The following is a 15,833-nucleotide window of genomic DNA, read 5'->3' as shown; positions in this document are numbered from 1 at the left end:
ATGGAATAACTCAAATTTTCATTTTAATATACTTCCTTTTTAGTTGTTTCTTTCATTTAGTTTTGCCTAGTTAAATACTTTAAGAAATTTCCTTATCTTCAGGAATATAAAATGGAAAAGAGTTTTACAGACACATAGCCATTCCGTGAGCATACCAGTGTTTCCAATAGTAAATATTACTTAGCTTCTGCTGAGCTGATGAGACAGTAGCTCAATGCATATGCTATAGGAGAGGTGTGGTAAATTGATACATCATAACGGTAGGTAAAATGTTTCCACACTTCGACAAATGAATTCACGCCGATCTGATATTTCAATAGAAATTAATTTTCTCTTTACAGATACTATTAATTGCATTGCGTTCACTCCGAGAACTGGATCTGTTTACGTAGTAACGATGGTGGTATAGCTGCCATATTCGGCTGCGCAATTGGCAGACCAAGAAACATTTGGCCGAAAGTACATAAAGGTTCGGCTGTCAACACCTTTGGCTATTCATCCAACAGGAAAGTTGGCATTGTCCACGGAAACTGACGGTGTGCTGAGAACGTGGAATCTGGATTAAAGGCAGGTGTTTATGCTATTAACTTAGTACCAAAATTGAAGTTTGACGCAAGGTACGTCACGATTATCAAATGAGTCCAAAACGGCGAGAAATATCTATTAGTGTCAATCTCAAGATATATTTAGCCTGGTGGAATCGGCTAGATAGAAAAGAAATTAAATTGACTCCAAAGTGATTTGCGCGGAATTTTAAAAGACAACTTGATCGCAGTCGGTCTCAAAACGAGCAAACTGGGTTTTGTGATCTCAAAGCGGCTCAGATAATGGACACAACAGCACATGACATGAGAGTGAAATGTATCGCGCATACGAACGATTTGGTTAGTGCATCCAGCTCTGGAGAAATCAAACTTTGAGATACAACAAGCATGGCTTGAATATCCCAAACCGTTAATTGTGGTACAGGATTACTTTGCCTTTGGCACAAGCTTGCCGGAATCTAACGCAAGAGACAGAAGTCAAGTAGAGGAAGAGAACTAGTAAGAAAGGAGAAAGCAAGCTCAGACTGGATAACAAGCCATTGTTGACTATGCCGATGACTGGGAAGTGTGACGTATTTGTTATGGGTCTTCATTGCAGCTTTTAAAACTCAATATTATATTTCGAAGAATAGATAAATAATAAATTAAATATATCAATTTCCTGACATTTTATCTTAAACTCTTCTTAATCTATCTTAGATCTTACGCCGACGGATTTGTCAAATGCAATAATCGTTTTTGCGTAATAGAGAATGCGTTTGAATAATAAAATAGAGGATTACTGACCATCTAGCATACGTTTAGGCCAGGAAGATCGATAGAAAACTAATATTCAATATTATTATTATTATCATTATTATTAATTATATTTTGACTTTTCTTATCTCTCCTTGTTTATTAATTTATAGATTTTATATACATTTATTATACTATTTTGCCAGACTTCAATCATTGATAATTATTGTATATAATTGTATATTTGTACAGTGATTTCAATAAAATTGTATTTTACAATAAAAGTAAATATTTAATAAACTTTCATAGTATTTTTATAGTATTGTTAAGTATATATCTCTTTTACTTTAATGATTTAAATTTAGAGCCCAAGCACAACCAGCACATAAAGGATCTTTAGCCAATATCAGGATCAAAGGTGCTGACACCGTGAGCCTACCGTTCTTTCTAAAACCTTGTGTCCACGATGCGAAATCGATCCGATTAGAGAAGAATCAACTTGCAGCTTTTGCGGAAGAGCTGCAAGTTGATTGGCCGTTTAATATTTCGCGGAGCTGAGATTTCGACCGATTTCTAGCACTGTAATAGCTGTTTTATATCAGGTATCAGTCTGCTTACATTTACTGAGCAATAGAGATAGACTGATGCTGAGATGCTGAAACGTGCAACGCAGCCACAGTAATCATATCAGTTATGTGTCATATTTTCGTCGTGACGAGGATGAATGTCCTGCTCATCCTCTGTCTGAAAAGATACTCTTCTCAACCATTTTACTACAAATTGCACCTTTGAAATGCGTATCTGAAAGTCTGTACCGATTTCGAGATTCTAACATTAATACTTCTTTTACGACTTAATATTTCAACCGGGCCTAATCTGTCACAAAAATACGATTATTTCATGTACGTACTTCATTTTAATCCATTGACGCTTGTTGAAACACTTACACATGCTTCTAATAACATAGATAACGTTATTGAGATATTGAGTCTTTTAAGGTGTGGTTCAGAACAGAAATTTTGATATAAACATGTATGACGCTAGAGTTTAGCACAGAATACTATTATCATTGCTTTAATGCGAGCGCCACTCTATCGAAAGCGATGTTTTTACTTGTTACTGCATTATTCTCGTTGTGAATTGAATGCGGCCCGTTATTATAATTACTATTGTTATAGCTTAAAATAAAAGTTCATGTTCTATTAAAGGAAAGATTACCTGTAAGAAGGTAAAAACAAAAGAAAAGCTGAATATGATATCGATAATCAAAGTGAGAACGAAGAAATTAAGAAGAATTCTTCCACACGTGAATAACAGGTATTGTACATGATGTATATTTGGCACTGCAATTTATTAACTTAAAATATTGATCAGCTATAAGAAATAATCCCACAAAATGTTTATGTTCACAGCACAATTAAAATACTACTATAATTAATAATTATATATCCCATTACTTCTTATTCTTAGCGATGTAGTTATATTTCTAGTTAATTAATAACATTGAGGAATGCTTAAGATTTGCGTGCTTGTGCAATTGATTATTTATTTACACTTGAACTTTAATATAGTAACATAGTTTCCTTATGTGTATCATTAACAATAAGCAGAATACATTGAAATTACCATTAACCACTAGAAGACATGCTTTATCATTTACAGTAAATAATTGTGAAATAAAGGAAGCAAATGATAAATAATGTTGTCTAGAATATTTAGGTACTTAGTATACTGTAAAACACAAACAACGATGTACTTACACTGCATTCTACAATTCTTTTGTTTGTATTTACCATAAATGTTCCATGATCATTCTTTGTTATAACTATTAACATATTTAAGTAATAGCTACAGCCATTTTATTAGTTACATAATTTTATATGTTATTACAAGAAAATACAAATTATGAGAGTTCATATATGTATTCATATAAATTCATTGAAAGACAAATATGAATACAATTCTAATAAAACTATTTAGAAATGGACATTTTGATGCTTTTTCTATAAATTAACACATCTTTTATACTAATTAAATTAATTTATAGGAAAACTCTCATATTCTTTGATTTTCAGCGCCTTACAGAAGGAAGATGAAGACGCAGCCCAATCATGAATAGCTACACCAGTACAAGCGATTGTTCACCATCATAAATCAAGCTCATCTTGTCGAAGAGAAAACATAACGGAAAGAAGAAAATCAGCAATGAGAAGGAACTAAATCGCATCAGCATGAGAATGCAAAGACAGGTACAGAGACGAGTATAAACATCAAGACATATTGAAGAGAATTTAGAAGAGTTTGTATGTATCTCAGCAACAAATTAGTTCTATCAAGAAAATGAATTAGTTTTATCATGTCTATAATAATCAAAACAAAAGTTTTTAAAAGAATATAGATCATTCTACCTGGGAACAACAAAGTCGTAAGAGCTTTATCTCCCGATTTTAACAAACCAAAAAGGCCATACTCAGAGTGGAGGTAATATTAATAACTTCAAACAATTACAATTTAATTGATTATACAAAGATGTAGACCAAATAACTTGAGGAATTATTATGTTCACATAATCCCATTAAAATACTAATGAAGTCATCTTAGCTTGTAAACACAAATAAACCAGGAACTTAGAGTGTCTATTTGACAGTGATAATAGAGTCTAAATAATTTATCTATTAATACAAGAACTAATATATTACCAGATGACAGAGATGAAGAATGGTAATGCGTTTTATTATGCTATACGTTCAGGTAACGTTGAGTTTTAATAGTTCTAATCAGTAAATGGCCGCAATTATTTTGTTGTTCATTTGGGAAGGATACAATCTTTCAAAACTGTGAAGAATTGAAATTGAAGAATGTTCTGTCAGACAAAATGGAAATGTTGTTGAAAATAAGCAATAGATCTCCGTTTCTTCTAACGCCTCAAGATTTTAATCAAAGACTAGGACTGATCGCATAATATCAGAGAACGAATTGAATTAGTGCTACAAAACATTAGCTACTAAAGAGAGATTACTTAAAATGCAGAAAAGTAGATGAAAAGATTTTTATTTGTAGCAAAGCTATTGCAGCAAATATTCATATATTAAAACGGCAGTTAAAATCAACTTATAATAGGTTACCTGGGAAGAAATAATTCTGTTTAGTCAGTTTATTTTCACATAAACGACAAGAACTTAATCTAATTTACGTTCACATTGAATAAAAGCAAATATTAAATTACGAAACTTGCGAAGAAAGTTGAAAATATATTATAGAAGGAATAGTGACATTGATACAATTGCTGACCTCCAAACATAAAACGAAAAAGTTATTTAGACATAATTATTAAATTTCACCCGAAGAATTGTATAACGATTATCAACAAATTAGAGATATTCAGCCTTTAAAGAAAATAAGTGATCATGCAGTTAGCATTATCAGTTAATTGTAAAGAAAGAGAAGGCCAGCTAATTATTACAAGGGTTTTATTGCTATTGGTGAGCATTTAAAAATACTTTAGGAGTCTCCTAAGTTATCTAATACTACAAGTGAGCTTTTACGTTATCATTACCAAAATATACAAGAAACATAATTATAGATTTACGCACCTGTTATCACATGCTTATTCACTTCAAAGAATCAGAGATAGAGGAAAATAAAGATGTTAATTTCTTTATAGGTATTCAAATGATATTAAAAAGTTGGTGATGTAATTACTGATATTTTTACAACAAAAATTAAATAATCAGAATACTGTTAAAAGATAATTGAAAGTGACATTTCGGTGAAATAAAAGAAGTTGTTGAAGTATTTGCTACTGTTGAAATCGACAAAATGATTTCGAAAATACAAATTTCAAATGATGGAACACGAGAAGTTTGAAAATCTTATTAAAGAATTGAGCGATAATATAACCGATAAGACAACTTATGAAAAGGAGTTGTTCAATAACATTAATAACATAATTAATCTTGCAGATATCCAATCAGAAAACATTACAAGTAATTACATTACAGGATTTGCATTATTAAAGAGCTTAAGACTTGCTTTGAAAACATGATCGACCACAATATTATTAGAGTGAATAAAATCTATGCTAACCAAACATTAGAGAAGTGACTTAAAATAAAACCTCATAATTACAAGAAATTGCAACGTTATCACTGAAAATTTTTCATAGTGTTAGGTCAAGAATACAAGATCAAAACTGATAAAGTGAACAAATTACTTTTGAAATTTGTTTTATTTGTTGAATTTGGGAATGACGACATTAAATGGATTAAAAATTCAAGAGCGAGTTAAATAAAAGTTTTTGCCCTACATATAAACAAGGGAAGACTTACAATACACAAGAAAATATACACAACCAATTCCTATAATTGAAACTATGTGAACTGAAAATATTTTAAACAATAATTCCATTAATTAATAACTGAAACATTCTCATTTATAAAAACGATAAAAATTACAAGGAGTAGAAATGCTTGTTTGGATATAATGTCAATTTGGAGCCAAGACCCCTGAAAATAATCTACTTTTTAGATGAAAATACCCTTTATTTACATGGAAAATGTTTACGTAATCATTCAGCACATGATAACGCATTAGTTGGTATATTATTATCTGCACCTTCAAAAGCAATTATTTTAAACGCTCACAAACTTGTTGAAGAAAATAAGAATAAGAAATTAATAAGAAATAACAAAAATGGGCAAGTTAGTGAGTGATGATCCTTCCAAATTGAGAGAGAAATGATCAAGGCTTAGGTACCATTACCAATCAGAAAAGACTGTTCGATGCTTTGCAAGAAGAAATTTCGAAAGTTTAAAAGATTGCCCTGAGAAGGAGCAGATATCAATGCTAGAAATGTTGATTATGGACCATACATGGCATTTTGCTGCTAAGGACCTAGGTCTTGAAGTTAAAATTTCTTCTTGACCAAAATTTAAGCCTTAATGTTATGATGTTAATGGCCAAAGCCCACTGCACATTGCTGCTGCACATGGAAGGACAACATTGTGATTTCTTCAAAAAGCAGGTTTATATGTTGATGATACAGATAAGAACAAAACAACGCTTCACATAGCAGCTCAAATGGTCACAAGGATACTGTCGAGATTCTATTAGCAATGAAGCTAATACTATTAACCAAGATGTACCGGTCTTTCACCTTACACTATGCAATAAGAAACAATCATATTGACGCGTTATGAAGATTCTGCTATAAGAGACAGAAATGTTGACATTAATGATTATGGGTGGCTATACTCATTGCATGAAGCTGCAGAACATGGTCACTTGGAGTTAGTTAATTTTTGCCTGAATATGGAGCAAATATAACGCCAGAATGATAGAGATTGACACCACATGAGCAGCTCAACGGCCATTTGGAAATAGTGCAAACGTTTTAATTTCGAGGAGCTGATGTTAACGCTAAAGTCCGATGGTTGCACACTATCACATTGCGCAGCAGAAACCAGTCGCGAGAAGATAGCTACATTCTACATTGAAACATGGAGCCAATGTTAATGCCGTTGACAAAACATATAATAATTACAGCTTTATACCATGCGGCAAAGATAAGTATGAGGAATCGTTAAGACTTTACTGAACAAAGCCAATGCTAGTGTTAAGACCGTTGGAGGTACAATCACTACATTTGGCAGTACACAGTGGCCAATTTGGAAATAGTAACTATTCTCCTGAAACATGGTTAAGACTATGCTAAAGATAAAATAATACACCACATTATGTGCAAATAGTGCTCATAGGAAGCTAAGTTGAACATTTAATAAAAATGGAGCAGAAGTTAATGCTAAAAATTGTATTGATAAACACCACTACACGTAGCTGCTCGAACGGAATTCATAGTATTATTGATCTTCTGATAAAAATAAAGCCGAAGCACGCTCAAGACATTCACGGTAATACACCCATACATGAAGCCGCCACGAATGGTACCATAGATGTTATTGATCTTCTGATAAAACAAAATTGATGTTAATGTTAGAACCCATAACGACGTTACACCTTTGCATCTAGCTGCCCTAAAGAACCGTATAGATGCTATTGTTTTTCATAAAAGTATGCCGTGTCAATGCTAGAGCTTAATTATGGTGTTATTAATCGTTACATCTAGTTGCCTCTAGAAGGACACAAAATGTTGTGAACTCTTAATAAAACATACAGCTGAAGTTGATGCAAGAGCTATTGCAGATGGCATTATTACATGGCTGCGGAAGCAGGTCACAGAAATCGTTAAGATATTGGTAGCAAACGGAGCTAATATTAATACCAAGCATGTACCACTGAATCAGCCATTACTTTCAGCAATTAAAAATAATAACAAAGAAATCGCTGAAATTTTATATAAATGGAGCTGATGTTGACGAAGAAGATAGTGGACCTTATTTTAGCGGTTTGCAGGCCATAAAGATATTGTAGAAATGTTAAAAACGCAGCCGCGTTAACATAAGAGGTCTTGAAAACGCCACCCATTACATCTAGCTGCCACAAGAGGTCAAGGGCGAAATAGTAAACGCTTGATAAAAGTGGAGCTGATATTGATGCCATAATCATCACTGATGTACGATCATTATATGTTGCAGCACAAGAAGGTCATAAGGAAATTGTTGAGATTTGATAGCAAATGGAGCCAATGTTAACGTTAAATCTACCGATGGAACAACACTACATTACAGCAGCCGGAAATGGACACAGTAATGTTGTACAAGTCTTACTAAATAGTGAAGTAAATATTAATATTAAAGATAATAAGAATAGAACATCGTTAGAATTGGCAGGCAATATGGTCATTTAGAAGTGGTTAAAACATTATTTCAGTACCAGAAAATAGATATGAATACTATAACGATAATTGACACATTGCACATTGCTCACAAGAAAGTAATCTGATATGGTGAAGCTAATTTATAGACAATGGATCTGACATAAATGCTAAAATGCCTCTGGCTCAAAGCCCAGCACATTGCAGGCCAGAGAAGGCCTGGCAAAGATACTGTAGAGTTTTCCAGGCGATTACATTAACGATCCTGGTGCAGTTAATCAGACATTATTGCACTATGCTGCAAATGAAGGTCATTTAGCAGTTGTGGAGCACTAATAGCGCAAGGTGCTGATGTTAATTCAAGATAAAATGGCGTAAGTATGCACCTTGCTGCTACTTCATTGTAAAATGTAAGAAGTTTTATTAAAATGGAGCAATTTATAATGTTGTTGACAAATCTGTGTAGGAACCGTTAATAATGTCTAGTGACAAACCGTTATCACCTTATTAGCATCAACTGAGAACTTATTTGTTGCCATACAACATAATAATGTTTTGTGGTTGAGACTGAGATCAAAATGGTGCGTTTGTTAATACCAAAATGTTAATGGTGGCACACCACCGCATTATGCCGGGTATGGAAAGGCAGTAATAGAATTGTTAATCTTTGTTACAAAATAGAGCTAATTTGCAGTTGGTAAGAAGGGCTTTACTCCTCTACATTATGCTGCAAAGTTCTCTCACTTAAAAGTTGTAAAGGTTTTATTAGCTAATGGCGCGGTATATAATGTGCTGTCACTGACGATGATAAAACGCCAAATTTTACTGTAGATAAAGATATAATTAGAATATTTCAATTATTGAGTGACCTATTTTAAAAACATTAACAATGATAACTCTAAAGTTATTAATGATCTTAATAAAATAAAGATGTTGATACAATAAAAGCCATCATGGGTGCTCGTAATAGAGAAACAAAACGCTAGTAGCTGCGATGCATAGTAACTTTCGAACTTGAACAATTGAAATGATATCACAAGGTGATATATCCTCCCAGATCGAAATAGCTTTAGCACTATGAGTCAGACCACCATCAAGCTGCCTTAAATATTTTCAGAAGTGCATTTGAAAAGAGAAAGAAATACTAGGACTCGATAACCGGCACCTTAGATATTCGTACATATGGGTAAAGCATTATACGTACAAGGATGTTACCAAGAAGCTTTAAATACATTTGAGGAAATTTTCCAGAACGAAAGAAGTCCTGGGTTTAAACTATACAGACACTTTAAGTACAAGAGTATAATTGCTCTAGTGCTGCATAGATTAGAAAACGAGGAAGCTTATATTTATCAAGAAGTCAAAACAAAAGAGATATTAGGATCGAATCACCAGATACTTTAGATACTCAGTTTCATATGGCACTAGTATTGGATGCACTAGAAAATACGAAGAAGCCTTAAATATCAATAGATAGTTTTGAAAGAAGAAAGAACATGTCAGGTAAGACAAACGCAGCGAATGCTGTGCGTGCTCAAATAATATAGCGATGGTATTGTGTAATCAGGGTAATTATGCAGAGGCATTGAGATTTATAAAGACGTTTTATTGAAATGAAAAGTAATTTTCGGTGTTACGCATTCTGATACTTTGGAGGACATTACATAATACGGCCGGAGTACTTGGTCAAACAAGAGAAATATCAGGAAGCCCTTGAAAGCTCATCAAGAAGTTTTAGATATTCAAAAACGTTTTAGGACCAAATCATTTGATAACTTAAATACCAGTATAATATGGCAAATGCAATTTTTGTCTAAGCGCAAATGGATTGGTGCATTAAAAGCCATAAAGAATGTTTGATCAAAGAAAAGAAATTTGAGCAACCATCCTAGTGTTTTGAAATATTGTACAACAGATAGCTAATTAAAGGATATTTAAACTTCAGGGCAGTAGCGAATCAGGGAAATCTTGGCAACATCTGCAAAAGAAATTAACATTGCTGCTAATAATGGTGATGTACAAACTGTGCAACGTCTATTGTACAGGAGTTAGTGCCAATGAGAAAGACATTACGGAAGAAATTCACTGGCATTACATTATTGGCAATAGACAGATAGGTGTTGTGAACGTCTTACTAAAAGCGGAGCTGATGTTACCTACAGTACTAATAGCTGTAATACACCACAATTACAATACTACCACGGAAGGTTATAAAGAAATTGTCGAAGTTTTGTTACAACATGAGTCGTAATAAATTAAATGACTTTATTAATGCTAAACTACGTTAGCGGCAGTACGTCACTACTGCCAGCAGCCAGTACGGTACTTAGAGATTGTCAACCTTACTGAAGCATGGTGCAACCTATAATATTGAGAATAAAGAAGGTAAGATACCCTCTTGATCTTTCCAAATACCAGAGTGTTACTGATTCTACAACTGGTTGAAGAGTTATTTAAAGATGCAAAAAGGTAATATTGAAATTATTAGCGTTAAGTGCCAACGCAGATGAGTTCGTAGCCAAATGTATACTCCTGTAATGATCAAGGAAATATGCTGTTACAGTTACTATATCTAATAAACACATGAATATTACGAGTAAAATGTTGAAATGCTAACACTGTCAGATCAAAATTTATGTTAAAATATTAGAGAGAGTCAAAGAGTTTAAACGATATGGAAGTATTTATGTAGATCCTTCCTCAATAACAATAATCCGTGGACTAGAAAACCATGAAAGTACAGGTCACCAACTTTTTGCATGACTAATATTTTAAATTAAAACTCGATCGCTTCTAACAAATTTCGGTATACATCACTTACTATAAAAGACATATCATGTTGTATCTTCATGTGATTGAAGAAAACCCTTCTAGGTAAGACAAGTTCTAATGAAACTTAATTAACACTGATCTGTTTCTTATACAATCTAAGAAAACCATGCAGTGACTGAAAATAAAATGCCAACATGCGTACTTGTATTGTAAAAGTGTGTTTGAGGAATTTTTATCTTGTGTTTTTACGAGTTTGTTTTGTGCTTGTTTTAATGTATGTTGTATTTATTAATATTGGTAACCAGGACTAGTTTTAGATGTTCAAGAGTCATAATTTCATAGTATGAAGGTTTTGTATGGCCAGGTTTATTGTTATAATATTATGGATAACGTTTGAGTCTTTATATTTAACCTAAGTTATCTTTATATTATTATTTATGGTTTATTTTGAAGGACAAATAGATTTTTAATTTACAACAATAATTTAAATAAAAATGTAGAATATCGATGGTAAATAAGTTACAATTTATTAATCTGTGATTTTTCCACAAATAAAAAGATTATGGTTTAAATTAATTTTATATTACTTAGTTAAAGTTTAATTAAACTACGTATATAACTATTCATTCTTATAAAATTATATTGTCTGTATGATTGTAAAATAAGTAAGGAAAGTTGTACAAAGGAAACATATTTGAAAATGTATTTAGATGTTTTATTTCACTTTATTAATATGAAATATTTTATTTACATTCAAAGAGTTATTATTTAGTTAAGTTAAATTAATAAGTTACATAAAGTTGTATGTACGTAAACGTATGTAAAGTAGCAATGTATGTTGTTTTATTAGTTGTTAGCATAGGCTTTAGTAGCTTCATAAAGTAATATAAAATTTAAAATGTTTTAGCAACATAAGCAAAATTTATTTTAATGATATAATGAAATTATTTTATGATAATGTAAAAATTAATAAACAGTGAAAAGAAAATTTGGTTTATTTTGTATCAAGATTTGTACAGATTGTATAATTTTATTAAATAAATATATCTTTTTAAATAAATTGAAATTAGAAAACTGCTAAAATAGTTTTAGTACTTGATCTAAAATCATCACCTTTTGGTCAATCCAATAGATTGCATACTTCATATAGCTTACATGAAAAATTCGTTACATCATCATGTGGACAATTTATGTAGACGTAATTTTTCTTGAAATCTGGTGACAACGTTGGTCAAATTTGCAGGTGTCTTCAGTGCATCTTAAAAGTCATAAATAATGGTGAAAATTTTCAGTTACTTCAGTTATTAACTTTTCAGGGTCTTCAGTTATTTTAATTAGATCTTGAATTAATTTTAACAGTTAATTAATTCAGTTATTTTAGTTAAGATAGTTTATTTAAGATAGAACGTCAGGAAATTGCTGATATGTTTAATTTATTAATTTATTATTCATCTATTATTCGAAATATAACAGTGAGTTTTAAAAGGCACTTCTCGCAATGAACAGGTGACAATAATACCACATCGAAGGCAGCCATATAAATATACAACTATTAATACACTGGCAATTCTATTATCTTATCTTAACGTTAGACCCCATAACAAAAGTCTGATATAAAGTGTCTGGGCAAATTTAAGAAATTATGAATGCAGACATGTGTACATTAATGTAGACACGCGCTAACGCGGAAGAATTGGTTGTGTTCGGTTTGGTATCAGCCATCAGCGTTAGTTTATCTTCTATATTTAATGAAAGAAGGGGAGATTGATAAATGCAAAAGCTATATCAGTCTATTTATCAATAAGGAGTCACACCAACGGGAGGACACACGCTTTTCCCTGTTTCAGGAAATAATCTTTCCTCGATCAATCTAATAACTGCACTGCTTCTCTCGACAGTCTGCATCTATTTCGAAAACTCAATACTATCGAACATTCCAAACCTAATCATCACGAAAAAGCATACGTCTTTGTATTTCAGTAACATTGCACATCTCGTACTTCTTCGATTGCATGTATGTATCTTTATTTTTAATTACTACGTTATACAAACGCATACATATGCTTCTTATCGATATATCAAGTTATGCTAAGATATTAGTTCCTCTCAAAGTAAGTTCTGAGTGGTTCGGAACAGAAATTTTGGTGTACACACGCGTACTATAGATTTTGTAAAACAGAGCGCTATCATTGAGTATCATTGTGGTCTGATTATGGGCGGAATTGCATCAAAAGCGATGAAATTTTCACTTTCGTTACCGCGCAAACATTGTTGGTAAAGTGCCCGATTACATACCATAGACAATTTTATATACAACTGTAACTGTCAAATGTAAACACTCATGTTTCCATTAAAGAATAACTGTTAAAACGAAACGAGAGAAAATTACAAGTGGAGGATCAAAACAAAGACGAAGAAATGAAGAAGAACTGCCTGCCATATGTGTAATTACAGGTATTGTACATAATGTGTATAGCATTAATTACATCAATACTTAAAATATAATTATAATTAAAATATAATTAAGGTAAATATTCCACAGAGGGAGCCTGCCCTGATGACCTTGATCTTGATGGTTATGTTATAGAGGTCACCTCCTGAGTGACCTTCGTGGAAGTTTTAGCTACGCTCGTTGTTTGTTAAAAGTTGTTAACAAAAGAAGTTTAATGATTTTGCACGAATTCTTCAGTTGTCGACGCGAATCAAGAATACCCAGGCAGCACATACATATATGTTTCAGACGTATCTAATGTCTAAGAAACATAGTACTATTTAAGAAACGGTTTAAGAAACCGTTTTAGATTCCAATTTAAAACGTATTTTTCATGCTCTACAGAACGAAAATGCGTTTATTAAATTGATTGAAATTATAATTAATATAGAAAATAGTAATTTCTACTTACTTTGCGAGCATTAATTATTTTACATCATACGTTTCAATGTACTCGATTATGAACAAGAGACAAAATCAACACAAGTGTGTGTGATTCCCACCTCTGATTCACCAAGCGACCGATAGATGGCCAGGCCAGACATGACGTTCGCAAGTAACATTTGTATATCACCTTTATAACTAACCATCCGGAAAACCGATCCAATACTTTTCTTTCTTTGAAACTTTTTGAGATCACTATTACTTGAAGTGATATTTCAAAAGAGTGAGAATAGATTCCATCACTACACGAAATTAGAGAGTAATTCATAAAAATATAAAATCTAGTTTTTACAAAATATGACTTAACTCTGCCCATCTTTGAGTGCACTGATATAGAATTGATAAATATTTTCTGATGGTTTCTGAAAACGTTTTTGCCGAAAAGAAACGTTTCTTCTAACGTTTTTCGTTGACATTTTCTCCTAAATAAACGTCAATAAAATACATGAAACGTTACGGCAAAACGCTTATGAAACGGTTTTGAAACCACTGTGTGCTGCTTGTATTGACATAGACATAGCGTCACCTTTCCGAATAACCCGCACTAGGTTTTAGGCCGTCGATCGTTGTTTATGAAAAGTTATTAAATAAAGAAATTTGCAAATATAGTAGTTATTTTGAATATTGAAAGATATAAACGACGAATATGTATATGAACGAAGGAAGGAAAGTCGCTTATGCTCAGGGTCGTAGTGATTTGACCAATCGCGTTGCTCGATCTGGTTACGGACGGCCGAATCGAGCAACGCGATTGGTCGAATCCTTTACGTTACGTCTTACGGAATTTGTGTTTGAGAAGCAGAATTGTTAATATATGAATAGTTTCTTTAATAAAATACAAAGTATTCTTCTACTTTAACTAAAAACACAAACAGTTTACTAAAGTATTCTCTGCTTTAACTTAACCTAACTTCCAACTCAACTCTGATTAGGCTATATTTTCCGAAACTGGAGCCGGACACATACGCCTGTTTTCAGCCCGTTTTCATAGGAGGGCGGGGGCGGTGACTGCCCCCGCCAGAATCCGTGCCATGTACCAGGTGATAAAATCTGTGTTTAAAATTGTTAATTGGTTCTGACGGGGCGAAGCTCTGCCCTGCCCTCCCGTGAAGCGGGCTGAAACCGAGGCGTGTCCGGGGCTCTCAGTTTCGAAAATATACCTTGCTTGTCGACGACTGAAAATTCGTGCAAAATCATTAAACTTTTATTAATAACTTTTATAAACAACGAGCGATTTGCTGGCAACCTCCTGAAGGTCACTTCAGAAGGGTGACCCTATAACATATGTCGAGGTCAAGGTCATCGGGGCAGGCCTCATCGGAATATTTACCACAATACAAGTTAAAGTTATTACAATAACAATTATATATCTATTACTTTTCTTTAATAGCCAGATGCAACTGTATGTTCGTAAATTCACTATCAATATTTAAGAGATGATTTAAGACGCATGTGCTTGTGCAAATGATTATTTATTTATATTTGAAATTCATTTCATTGTCAGTAACATAGTCTTCAATGCGATCATATAAATAGCGTACATCTCAGAATGTGCTTATTAATTGTCTCTGACACGATTAATAAGCTCGAGGTTTTGCTTTCAGCTCATTTCGAGCATCACGAAGAGTTTAATAAAATAATGATTCTGATTGAGCTTATGTTTTCACCCCGAGGTCAGTTTCATGTTTCAGAAAATGGCGCATTAAATATAGCCCACACCAGTGGGTTTGAAGACATGTTTTTAAATGTTTTTCTGTTAGTAGGCGGTTGCACCACTTAAATTAATTATCGGCAGTCATTGAACTTAACGATTTTTGTTTTTCGAAAATCAGATTGTTTGTACGATAAAGAGAGGAAAGTTTCGAAAATACCGATTATTGTGAATACACAGCCGAATATCGAGGTGTTTCTGATGAAATCAGTCATTGTTGAGTTATTATCGTAGATCATAAGTTTCAACGTACTTGTAACTGAAGATGGCAGATCTGATGGTCGCCAAATATTGCGTCAATCAGTTTGTTGTTACCACTTGAATTAACTGAATTCACATATTTTGTTTTGATTACGACGAATA

General features: G+C 32.7%; 1 protein-coding gene across 3 annotated transcripts in view; it reads left to right on the top strand.

Annotated features, from left to right (window-relative positions):
* Positions 1-15,833, top strand: part of LOC105286418 — a 109,526-nt gene that overhangs the window by 70,580 nt on the left and 23,113 nt on the right. The window contains exon 1 of one of the 3 annotated variants that reach the window (XM_026972723.1): positions 13,268-13,278. The exons of the other annotated variants lie outside the window; for them this stretch is intronic. The gene's annotated coding sequence lies outside the window, so the exon portion shown is untranslated. Of the gene's footprint in view, positions 1-13,267; positions 13,279-15,833 lie in introns of those variants that run through there. 3 annotated transcript variants of the gene reach the window in all.

This window comes from Ooceraea biroi, chromosome 9, assembly GCF_003672135.1.
Source record: "Ooceraea biroi isolate clonal line C1 chromosome 9, Obir_v5.4, whole genome shotgun sequence".
Classification (NCBI taxonomy): Eukaryota; Metazoa; Arthropoda; class Insecta; order Hymenoptera; family Formicidae; genus Ooceraea; species Ooceraea biroi.
Note: the sequence above shows the minus strand (reverse complement) of the source record. Positions and strands in the feature narration are given on the sequence as shown.